This window comes from Monomorium pharaonis, chromosome 6 (assembly GCF_013373865.1).
Source record: "Monomorium pharaonis isolate MP-MQ-018 chromosome 6, ASM1337386v2, whole genome shotgun sequence".
NCBI classification, from domain to species: Eukaryota; Metazoa; Arthropoda; class Insecta; order Hymenoptera; family Formicidae; genus Monomorium; species Monomorium pharaonis.
Window position 1 is genome coordinate 12,785,687 of NC_050472.1, and position 12,579 is coordinate 12,798,265.

General features: G+C 31.0%; 1 protein-coding gene across 1 annotated transcript in view; it reads right to left on the reverse strand.

The window, feature by feature from the left end:
- The window catches only part of LOC118645943, a 55,274-nt gene extending 43,482 nt beyond the window's left edge, over positions 1-11,792 (reverse strand). The window contains exon 1 of the mRNA XM_036287980.1: positions 11,393-11,792. The gene's annotated coding sequence lies outside the window, so the exon portion shown is untranslated. The remainder of the gene's footprint in view (positions 1-11,392) is intronic.
- Between the last annotated feature and the right edge of the window lie 787 nt (positions 11,793-12,579).

Below are 12,579 nucleotides of genomic sequence, written 5' to 3' on the forward strand. Positions count from 1 at the left end.
TTATTAATTTTATATTATGCGAGATTTTTTTATCATCCTTCCATCATCCTTAATACATTCTTATTATTAATACTTATACTTTATTAATACTTTTATATAAAAATACGAATAAAATTATAACGTAAAACTATAAAATGTGTATATAAAATATAAAATATTATAACGGTATTCGATAATGTCCCCACGGTAACGTTTTAACCGAATTGGGTATGAGGTATCTCTTGTCGTCATATGGACTTAGAGCGATTTTCGTTTTGGACACCGTATATACTTCATGCATCTTGGATCTTATGCATGATTGCGGCGCGTCATCTCGATCTCATCTTTCAAACACCGGGTGTAATCATCGAACGTTATGGTTCGCGCTACTACGCTATTCTTGACACCTTTCGCCTTTTTCGTATTCTTCTTTCCATCCACCTTCAACGCATACATCTTTGCTCTAAGTCCAACGAACTCGGTCATTTTCACACCATTGTTCTCATCTTTCATCAGGCCCGGAACTTTTTTATTTCCGAGAGGCATACCGTATGTGTTGTCAACCGAATAATCGCTCGTGTCGAACCTAGCGATATCGCGTTTTATCGTCTCGTAAATATCCTCGCATTCGACGAGGTATACGAGACTGTCGGTGTCGGTGTACATGACTACATTTGTCACGATACAGAGGTAACATATATTCATGGTGAAATTCATATAGACATGTTTTAGAAATATCTAGGATACACATGCCTACGTAAATCGGTTTATATAATTTTACCTCGAGTTTTCTAAGTTCAACGGCGATTAAATTTTCCGCAAAAATACTTCGACTGTGAAAATTTGGTTTCGCGATCATTGCCTCCGCATCATACCCAACTATTTCGTCAACTTAACGTCAACATGATTTCGTACATTCTCCATGGTTTTACCAAACACCGCATTATTCATTAATTTATACAAGTTTTTTTCGAAATCATTTTTAGCGATGGTTCGGAATTGCGTGTTTAACTCTATGTATTTACAGAGCCATGGAGATTGTGCGAATTTTAACACGCGGTATGAAGACCGTGACGCATGCACTGCTGCAGGTTGCGGTAGTGGATGATGTAACGTTTCTTATACAAGGTCGCTAGAAGTTTATATTCACGCTTGCCTGATGGTTTATCACGTGTCGGACAGAAAGGTAGGTCATTGTGCTCATCGTGAAGTTCTCGAAAATACTCGAGATCAACTTCGAGAATGTATCTCGTTGGTGAATTGAGAGCGATCGCACACACGTCAAAATTTGAGACATCTTTGATCCATTAAAATTCTCCATAGGGCAACGGTTGACACATTGCCCATCCGTACAAATTATTGACGTCAAAGTACATAAGATATGAGGATGGTTTCGATGGGTCGTACGTCTGCATGTACTTGTTATTGGCTCGCGCATGTCTGCCTGAACATTGACTGAGGCCACCGCGTATACCGCGTTCTATAAACATTACCATGTTAATGTCAGTAAGCAGTTCGAAAGTGATGTTGGTGTATTTTAACATAGCATCCCACGTGTATCCGGGGAGAGTGTAATAATGTGTGGGATCGAGACCATAACTTTCTAAGCATTTATCGCGGAAATTTTCAAAAATATCAGCTAATAATAAAACATCTGTTTTTAAATATAGATCACTATATTCATCTAATGTTCGAACGGAGAATTGCTTCCAGACATTCTCGGCGTGATTAGTACATCTGCGCTGCCCTTTAGCAATATTTGCATTCTTTGAATGATCTCATCAGAAGATATGACAAATGATTTATGTACGTGCCTAAAACGTATTTTGTTACAGCAGCCATACATCAGCGCTTTTGCAAGATTATTCGAATGTGATTTTTTGAATGATCTCATCAAAAAATATGTATTAAATAATTTGTGTACGTGCCTAAAGCGTATTTTTGCATCACAGCTGCCATACATCGGCGCTGACTTTTGCAAAATTTGCATTCTTTGAACGTATGATTTTTGAATGATCTCATCAAAAATATGTCAAATAAAGACTATGGGATTTGTTCCCACTACTCTTATTGGGGTATGTGGTGGGGTGTACAGAGAAGGTATAAAAAGAGTTCTGACAACGGATACCATGTCACCCGTTTACAAGACGGACAGCAAGGGTTTCTGAAACGTTACCACTCGGTTAATCGGTAAAAGACGAACTTCTCGAAGATGAACTATTACGTTCCAATCCAGCAAAATGAAGCGTATGATAAACCGTAAGTATTTTTAATTTTTAAATTCTTGTCATTTATATTCCCTTCTACATTCATTCTTGTCGTCTATATTTTCTTCAACATTTATTCACATTTTATTTCTAATTTTCTGTATTCTTTTTACAGAACACTATCGCAGCCGTGCTATATTCCGCGCATCTTGGGAAGAAGATATGCTTTGACTGCCACAGCATATAAATACTTGGACATTGGAATCAGTGTGGGATCTATATGTGTAGAATTATTGATTGGTGACAACCGAGGTAATCAACTACACCTGACTTATGCGATGTGGAAAACGTTCATCGAAAAACGTGCGGATATTGCACAACTTATGCAGGCAGCTATACCTTCTTCAAGAATTTTGATTCATGATCTAGTTATAGATCTCGTAAATATACGTAAAGAAAATATTGTAAAGTTAACATTATATAATACTAGTATGTATATGAAACCATCAACTATACAATTCTTATTAGAACTGGAAGATTGTGTTGAACAAGTATGCTATCAAATGCATCAAAATATTTATGTTGTTGGTAAAAAATATAAACAATTTGTTACTATTTTACGTCAAAATCATATCACTAATAAAAGTGATGCTGTAAAGATATTACATGAAAAATATGATAAGACGTGTCTCGTAGATTGCGAGTTATTGGCTTATGCATCCAACAATATTGTATATGATGCTTTACAAAACAAATAAATAAAAAAGTCTCATAGATTGTGAATTTATGCATCAGACAAATATTGTATATGATACGTTATGAAATAAATCAATGAAAAAATTTATAAATAAAATGTAATAGATCAATATTGGTCCAATATCGTTAAACCAATATTGGCTAAATAAAATAAAGCGTCTACTTTACAATATTAGACCAATATTGGGAAAACAATTCACATCTAATATATTTCATATAATTTTCCAATATTGCGCAAACATATATTGCTACTAGGGGACGTTTGCGTCACACGGTATAATCTTTTTAAGTACTTGGTGTTATGCCACTGCCACGTCGGCTAATTCTCTTTTTTAATAAATTTTTTTAAATATTAAATACATTTTTATCCAAAATTTTACAGTTAGTATTACATGAATAATATACATATAATTGTAACTTTTTATAATAGTATGATGTAAACAACACTGCAAACACAATCCGTTTCAATTATTATTTTATAATACTGTCACGAACTGGATAATATTGTTCGTTTTTGGGTCAATACGTTTAAGGTGGTTCGGTACTGATTCTCTAGTCAATAACACAACCAACACAAAACTTTCTCAAATTTATAGAAATAATTCCTAAATTAATTTAATATTTTAAGTTTACAATTTTTCCCATGTTTCAGTTGATTTTTATTATTTATTTTGCAATAATCAAATTCATTTATCACTCGCTTGATGAGCAAAGGCATCGGACGCCGAGCATTGCGATTGCGTACGCGTTAGCGCCGTGCCGGTCTAGCAGAAAGGTCCCAGATAGCACACAATATTTATAAAACATTTACAAAATATTTTTAATATTTATTTTAAATATTTTATAAACATTTTGTGACCTTAGATTTGACAAATTATAAAGATTTATCATAAATATTATATAAAAATATTTATGAAATATTTATAAATATTTATAAAATTACTATCTTTATTTTTTTATTTACCATAAATATTTTATAAAATATTTAGTCTGTATTTTAATAATATGTTAAGAGGCTACATACACCTAGCAATTTTGAAAAAATGCATTTTTTGTTTTTTTTGCATATTTGTAAAGTATAAGGTCTTGAGAATATCCCCTGCAAGTTTCAAAGTGATTCTTTGAAAATTGTCGGAGATATAACGAGAACGATCCAAGTGCGTTCGACGACGCTGGGACGCGACGGGCGCGCCTTAATCCTTCATAGTAGGTAGCTTACGCATGAATATTACGCCGGCAAGCTAGGATCGAAGCCTTTGATGCTGCTACATCTGGGAAGAGTTTACTGTATGACCTTGGAATGGATGACTCCATATAAGTTTGAAAAAAAATTATCTACGTTTTAACCAAATGTCAAACTTTAAACGCGTTTTTCTCGAAACTTTATTTTCATTTTAAAACGTGTACCAAAAATATTTCGGAAATGGTTGGACCGATTTACTTGAAATTTGGAAGGCTTAATCTTCACAAAAAAGGCAGTCTTTATCGTGGCGGATTTTTTTAGAGCTCTTACTTTTTTTTGCAGTTAAGAAAACGACCGATTTTTATCCTAAACAATCGCTTTTTTTTTTAAACGGCCGCAATTTTGCCAAAAATTGATATTTTAAAAATCAGCCACGATAAAGACTAGATAATTTTATACAGTTTAAGAAAATTCTAGGCTGGTCTGTTTCAGATAAGTCTTGTACGAGCTGCGATTGGTACCGCAGAGCACCTTTTTTTAACAAGATTTTGCGAAGAGAACAATATCTCCGCCATTTTTAAATATTTTTAGTTCTTTATTCTGAAACATGAAGAATGTATTTTAAAGTAAAGAAAACTAGGATTAATTACACATATTACGTTTCGAAAAAAAATCGAAAAAAGGCTTATTTTTACGTCTCTGGGTGTATGTAGCCCCTTAAATAAAAATGTTTCCTTCATGTATATCAAATATGTATAAAATATTTATATAATATATTTAAAAAATTTAAATAAATATTTAGAAATGTAACTTATGATTGTAAAGCTTGTGATTTCAAGTTTAAGTGGTTAATTTTTGAATGTTTTTCAGTTTTTTCCAAAAATTATTATATGACTTTTGGTAAAATATTGAGAGACTCCCATAAGAGCAATAAAGACAATTTTTAAACAGCTTGCTTTCCAAAATTTTATCGGCAACATAAACTGAAATTTCAGCAGAAGATGCATTTTATATTAAATAATGATCTCCCCAAGTCTCATTTCAATCTCTCGTGTTTGATTTTGGTATCGACTCTAACAGCACATGATGTCATTAGAATATCCTGTACTCGTACTGTAAACATACGTACCGTATATAATGTACTGAAAATATTCTTATAATATCTTCTATAATATATCATTAATCGTATATTATTAAAATGTACCTGTTATATCTAAATCAGTATATTATTTCTCGTATATTCTTAAAATTTACTATTGAGTTATGCAATCTAAATACCTTTTATTTTAATATTTAAGGTTTATTTTTAGACGCTAAAATTGCACAACTCAAAAGTAAATTCTAAGAATATACTAGAAATAATATACGGATTTAGATATAACAGGTACATTATAATAATATACGAACCATGATAAGTACTTAGCGCCATCTGTCCACCGATACCCTTGCGCGCTGTTCTCGTGTGGAGTGCATAGACTGAAAGGGAACGGACAGAACTGTCCCTCACCGATTTTAATCAGCTTTGGATATGTTGTAGAACATAAAAAAATATTAGACCCATATTTTTTTAGCGGCGTATCTCGACGTTTAGGGGTTGAAACCACTCGAAAATAACGCAACGTTTTTCGTTTTTTGCGAATATCTTTGAAAATATAAGGTTTATGAAAAAATGTTCTATACAAAAGTTTCATGGCATTTTATACTCTTTATAATAGTATATTTATATTTTTAAAAAATTTCAAACTTTTTAATTTACTCCACCCCCACCCCCTTTTTTTTCAACATTTTGAAAATTTTGTAAGGACAAAAATTAAAGAGCATTAAAAGCCGAATCTACCCATATATAATAACATATGGGTTCCATCATTCTCAATTATTGGCAAAACGAGATAGTAATCTCGCGCTATAGGTGCCACGCTAGAAGTAGTGTTGCGTTATTTCTTTAGTCGCGTCACACTCAATAACTGCCCCTTCTGCGTATATTTTTATATTAGAACATAAAAATGGATTAATTTTAATTATATAATACGCAACGCGCGCGTATTACACGATATAAAGCATAAATGCATATATATAACAAAAGTAGCATTTATATACGTATGTGCCTACGTACATTTTCAATGTTACAAATGCGAATATAAATTAATATGAAGCAAAATATTTTTTAACATTTAAAACTGCAAATACAATATAACAAAATATATAATATCAAGAGAAAAATATAAAATATAAACTGCAATAACTATTTGCATAATTATATTATTTACATGCTTTTCAACACATTATTGCACTATATGCACATAGCACGCTCTGATAATAAATATTATATAAGTATATAATTTAATTTAATTTGAAGTTTGAAAATACATTTATACGGATGTATATATACATTTTGCATACGACATGGACAAATAACTTTAATATCAGTGTTGATAGAGGGACCGATTGTTTTCGCGCAAGCGCATCACGTGAGGCTTCAGTAAAATATCCATTAGTAGTAGGAAGAGATCTTTGGTCATGCATTTTGCACACAACACCAGCGTATAAATATAGCATAGACGTATAAATATAGTGATAGACGGATCGGTTGTTCTCGCGCAGACGTGAGGCTTCAATAAAGTATCTATTAGTAATAGGAAGGAGATATTTGGTCTCCATACAATTTTTTTACAAATTTATAAAAACGTTAACACATTTTATATATTTAACACGCACGCATATATTTGCATATCGTTTGCATTATATATTTGTGTATATATATTCAACATAAATTAAGGAATTAAAAATAATTTGTATTTAATAATAAAAATCCAGTTAAAAACGAAAAAGAAGGTAAATTTATGGAATAAAACATATATTTAAATTGAAATAAAATATTTCATTTGTCGGCACTCATACAGAATACCCACATTTGTCACAAGGCTAAGAGAAAATCGCCAAAAAATCTTACCAGTATTTATCAAATAAAATACGATATTTATAAATTATTCTATTTAATACGAGAAAATACACATGCGTGTTTAATATGTGAAATGTGTTCACGTTCTTCTAAATTTGCAAAAAAAATTGTATGGGGACCAATCATCTTTTTCCTATTACTAATAGATACTTTATTGAAGCCTCACGCCTGCGCGAAAACAACCGATCCGTCTATCACTGTTGCTAAATTTATACGCCGGTGTCGTGTGCAAAATGTATTGCATATATACATCCGTATAAATATATATAAAGGAGAAGCTGCCTTTTTAGCTCGTAGTTGGTAATGTGAACAAGTATATTGGATAGTATATTGTTACAAGTATCCCAGGTAGCAAGGTGTCGTCTAATTGACGGCACTTTTTGGTCATTTTATGACGAACCAGACGTCATAATGTCGAGATAAAATGACGTCTAAATGTCGTAAAACTGACGTACATTTGTCTCATCTTAACGACGTCATATATTGACGTCAAAAATACGTCATTATTTTCATATTATTGACGTCATTTTCAAGAAGCTGGTATCGTACATTTGGCGGTATTTTATTGTTATTTTTATGACAAAACATAGGTTTTTAGATTACATTTATTAAAGACGACATTTTAACGTCATTTTTATGACTATCCCAGTTAGTAAAAGCCGTTATTTTGACGTTTTAGAAAATATTTTGGGTACATGTCCTATATATGCAGTACTTGCATTATGTAAATATCGAAATAACATAATTATAATGTAAAAAAAAAATTGGCTTGTTTCTCAACAAGCATCGTGACCCACCACATCATAGTCACATTTGGGATTGCCTAACTTCCGCGGTCACCCATCCAACTCTGAACTGCCGTCGACGTTGCTTGACTTCGAAGATCGTACGCTACCTAGCACTTTGTGATGATCCGTGAACACTTTATGCTCATGAATACATATTTGTTATAGATTAGTTCAATAGATGCGAGAAACATGAAACTTGTAGTTAACTAATATTTTTAATAAATATAAATTCACAGTTTTTTTCATGATTTTTACATATGCGAAATAACATGTGGAATAACTTATAAAAATATGTTTTTGCTCTGTTCTTTTGATAAAGCTAAATTATACCTCAGACAGAATGCAATATTTATAAAATATTTATAATATTTATCCAAATATTTTATAAATATTTTTGTGGTCTCAGATTCGACAAATCATAAAGATTAATCATAAATATTATAAAAATATTTATGAAATATTTATAAATATTTACAAAATATTACTTATACAAATCTTTATCTTTTATTTACCATAAATATTATATAAAATATTTAGTCTATATTTTAATATGTTGAATAAAGATTTTTTTCTTCGTATATATAAAATATGTGTAAAATATTTATATAATATTTTGAAAAAATAAATATTAATAAATATTTTAATAACATTTATCATAAATATTATGTGCTGTCTAGGATGATTCTAAAATATTAATAGTATTAATTATATAAAATATTATATTAATTTTAATAATGTTGTTTATTAACCAATCTTTAAATAATGATTAATAGTTATAAGTAGCAAAGTGTCGTCCACCTCAATAATTCGTCATTTGAGGTCAAATCATCAATTATTACAAAGAATTATAGTTAACGTCAGTAATTACTATCACTGATAAAACCTTATTAATATGTCGTAAAATGATCAATTAACTGACGTTATTAATTAGTCAAGAATATGACGTCGGAAATACGTTGTAGGATGGATAAATGACTGACGTAATTAATAGGTCAAAAAATGACGTTACTATTACGTCTTAATTTGGTAACATGACGTCCGCGACCTTAAATGACGAATTATTAACGTCGTATTAACGTCACCTTGCTACCTGGGATTGTTCTTTCGTGAATTATTACTCTTTACTCTCTTAATGTGTGCCGTTTAATTCTGTCATCGTCATTCATTTTTTGTCATCTTTCATATTATTCTCCGATTTCATATTTCTAAAAAAATTATTTTTTAGAGCAATTTTCATAACAATAAATGTTGTAATTGATGTTGTGATTGATTTTACATATTTTTTGTAATCATCTGTATTAGCACAATTATTTCGTTTACAAAATTATTTTTTATTTACTTTAAATGTCAAATATTTATTTTAATGTCTTGACTGTGGTCTCCCTATAATTATTATTCGGTTTTGGTGACCTAATTCATTTTGACTTATTATTTTTTTTATCAAAAGAGTTTGAGACGACATAACTATCATAAAAATTCTGGTAGAAATATTTTTACAATTTTTTACCCCAAAAAATGCGAAGACTACAATTTTTTATGATTTAATTATAACTTTGTGCGATACATCTACTTCATTTTTATGTCAAACAACGCGATTTGGGCCATGCTTGTAATTTTTCATAAATTCACTTAGAAAAATTTATGGAAAACTGCAAACATCTATGAAAATTTACAAACATTTATGAAAAATTACAAACATCTATAAAAAGTATAATTTTTCGTAGATGCGTTGTAATGTTATAGAAAATCACAATTTTCTACGCAAATCTATGAAATATTACAAGCATGACTCAAATCGCGTTGTTTGAAATACAAATGATGTATCGTACAAAGTTGTAATTATCATAAAAATTGTAATGTTGCATTTTTTGCGTAAAAAGTTTTAAAAATATTTTTATTAGTGGTATTAACGTACCCAATTCTAATATTAGATATGTTGTAAAAATATAAAAATAATGATAAAAATATTATAAGCCCAGATAGCCAAATAAACGCAACGTGTTGTTATTTTGCTGTCACTTATTCCCTATTAATTTTATCAAACTAAAGCCAAGAGGTTTCCTCAAACTGTCTGTTGTTCTGACATCATGTAAAATTCTACATTAGAATTCAACAAACTGACGGCAAGTTGTCAACATGCATGCACAATTGCTGTCAATGTGACAAGTTTATTATTCCTCAATGCATGCACTTATAATTTTATAAACCTTATGAAGGTTATTTGCTCTCCTAATGTTAACTTCGTTCCACGTTAAATTACAATGACAGCAAATTGTGGGCAAGTTCACAACATACATGCAGTGCATTAATTTACCCGATATGCTTAATCTCGCTTGGCTATCTGGAAGTATATATATTACATGCGGTCATAAAAATATTCGTAGAATGTTGTAGATAGTTGTGAATAGTTGTGATTTTTAAAACTCAAAAATATTTCTTACAACTTACTACAATTTATTACAAATTGTCATGAATTTTTACAAATTTGTAGAAAGTTTTGATTTGTTGTAAAAAATTTTAATTTTTTATGGAAATGCATAAAAAATTGTAGAAATATTTCCACCAGGGAAGACAATTTTATTTATTGATTATGAAGTGTATTATTTTTTATATAATAAAAGATTGAGATATATATTTAATTTTAATATTTCAGAATGCTGCAATTTAATCCATATAATGTGATATTTTTACTCGCTATAACTTTCAATAGTTTGGATTATCCGAATACTCCGATAACATCGCAGGAAAGACGAGTGAATGTAAAAATTGAACGTATGCTATTAGAAATAAAAAATGAAGAACAATTTCAATTAAAAAAGAAAGAAACTTTAGATTTTTATGATGAGTATGAGGTCCCAGAAGCGGTAAAAGTTGATTTATTAGAGGCGGATGAAGAAAAAATTTATTTTCCAGAAGAAGTTATTTATGATTCAGTTGAAAAAACAATATCAAATGACTATAATAGGCAAACCACAATACAAACAATTATAAAGGGTTCGTTAGTGCTAAGCAAAAATAATACAATAAATAGGTCAATATATTGAGCCAAGGCACAATTTCCCTAATACGTTATAATTTATTAAATAAACATATAATTATAAACGTGACTAATAACACTGTGTTGAAAAATGTTCAATTTTGAAACGTTTCGACTATACTTAGTCCTCTTCAGTCATAATAAATTACCAATATGTGTGAACTTAAATATAAATGAAATAATTTCATTATTTTTTATTTTATTATTCGTTTAATTGTTGAGACGGTATTATTTAACCTTCACCTGCCGCGGCCGGGGTCCTTCGGCTGGCAGGGCTCTAGTTCTTACTGATTATAATTTTATTAAATTTAAAGTCTATCTATTCCGAATAAAATTTGGGCGCCAATCAGTTAACGGAACTGATAACCACACACGTGATGGGAAAGGACGAGACTCACAAGGCGGGTTCCATTGGAGGACCCAAGTAATAATCGATTGCAAGACTACTGAGAGTAGACGGAGACATGAATTTATTTAACTCACAATTTACATGGCCCCGGATCACAATCTCACAACGGTTCGTCTCCACCGGCACCACTCCACTATATTTAATTATAATTTGTTCGTTCGCAACTCAAGACAGCTCCCCGCGCACCGACGACTCGCCGCTTCAACAGACGGAAGGGAAGTGTCTCCTTCCCCTGTGCTTACAACACGGCTCGGCTTCTTTCGGGGCTCCACGATCTATGGAGTCGATACATGTCGATACGACCTGTCGATTTTCGGCGCGTCGCGCAACATTTAGACTATTACTACCATTCTACATTTAGGGTCACCAACACCAGGACAAAACGATCGAGCATAGAGTCCTCGGCGAACCCCGAGGAGCAAAATCGAGCGATGACGTCAGGGAAACTTTCTATTTCCTCCCTTTCTTTCTTTTCTTTTGTCACATTGTATTACTTATTGGTTCACATTTTTACTTATTATGACACATTTAATACGAAATGCGTTGTTTTATGGTCACCTGTTTTAACTGTTTAATTACATTTTCGTGTCCATTATTTCATTTATGTTTAAGTTCACACATATTGGTAATTTATTATGACTGAAGAGGACTAACAAGGGAACGGACAGAACTGTCCCTCACCGATTTTAATGAGCTTTGGATATGTTGTAGAACATAAGAAATTATTAGACCCATATTTTTTTTTATCTGCGTATCTCGACGTTTAGGGGTTGAAACCACCCCTCGAAAATAACGCATTTTTTTGTTTTTTGCGAATATCTTTGAAAATATAAGGTTTATGCAAAAATTTTCTATACGAAAGTTTTATGGTATTTTATACTCTTTACAATAGTATATTTAGATTTTTTTTAAATTTCAAATTTTTTAATTTATCCCACCCCCACCCCTTTTTTTCAACATTTAAAAAATTTTGTAAGGACATAATTAAAGAGCATTAAAAGCCGAATCCACCCATATATAATAACATATGGGTTCCATCATTCTCAATTATTAGCAAAACGAGACAGTAATCTCGCGCTGTAGGTGCCGCGCTAGAAGTAGTGTTGCGTTATTTCTTTAGTCGCGTCACACTCAATAACTGCCTCTTTTGCGTATATTTTGATATTAAAACATAAAAATGGATTAATCTTAATTATATAATACGCAATAATACGTATTACACGATATAAAGCATAAATGCATATATATAACAAAAGTACCA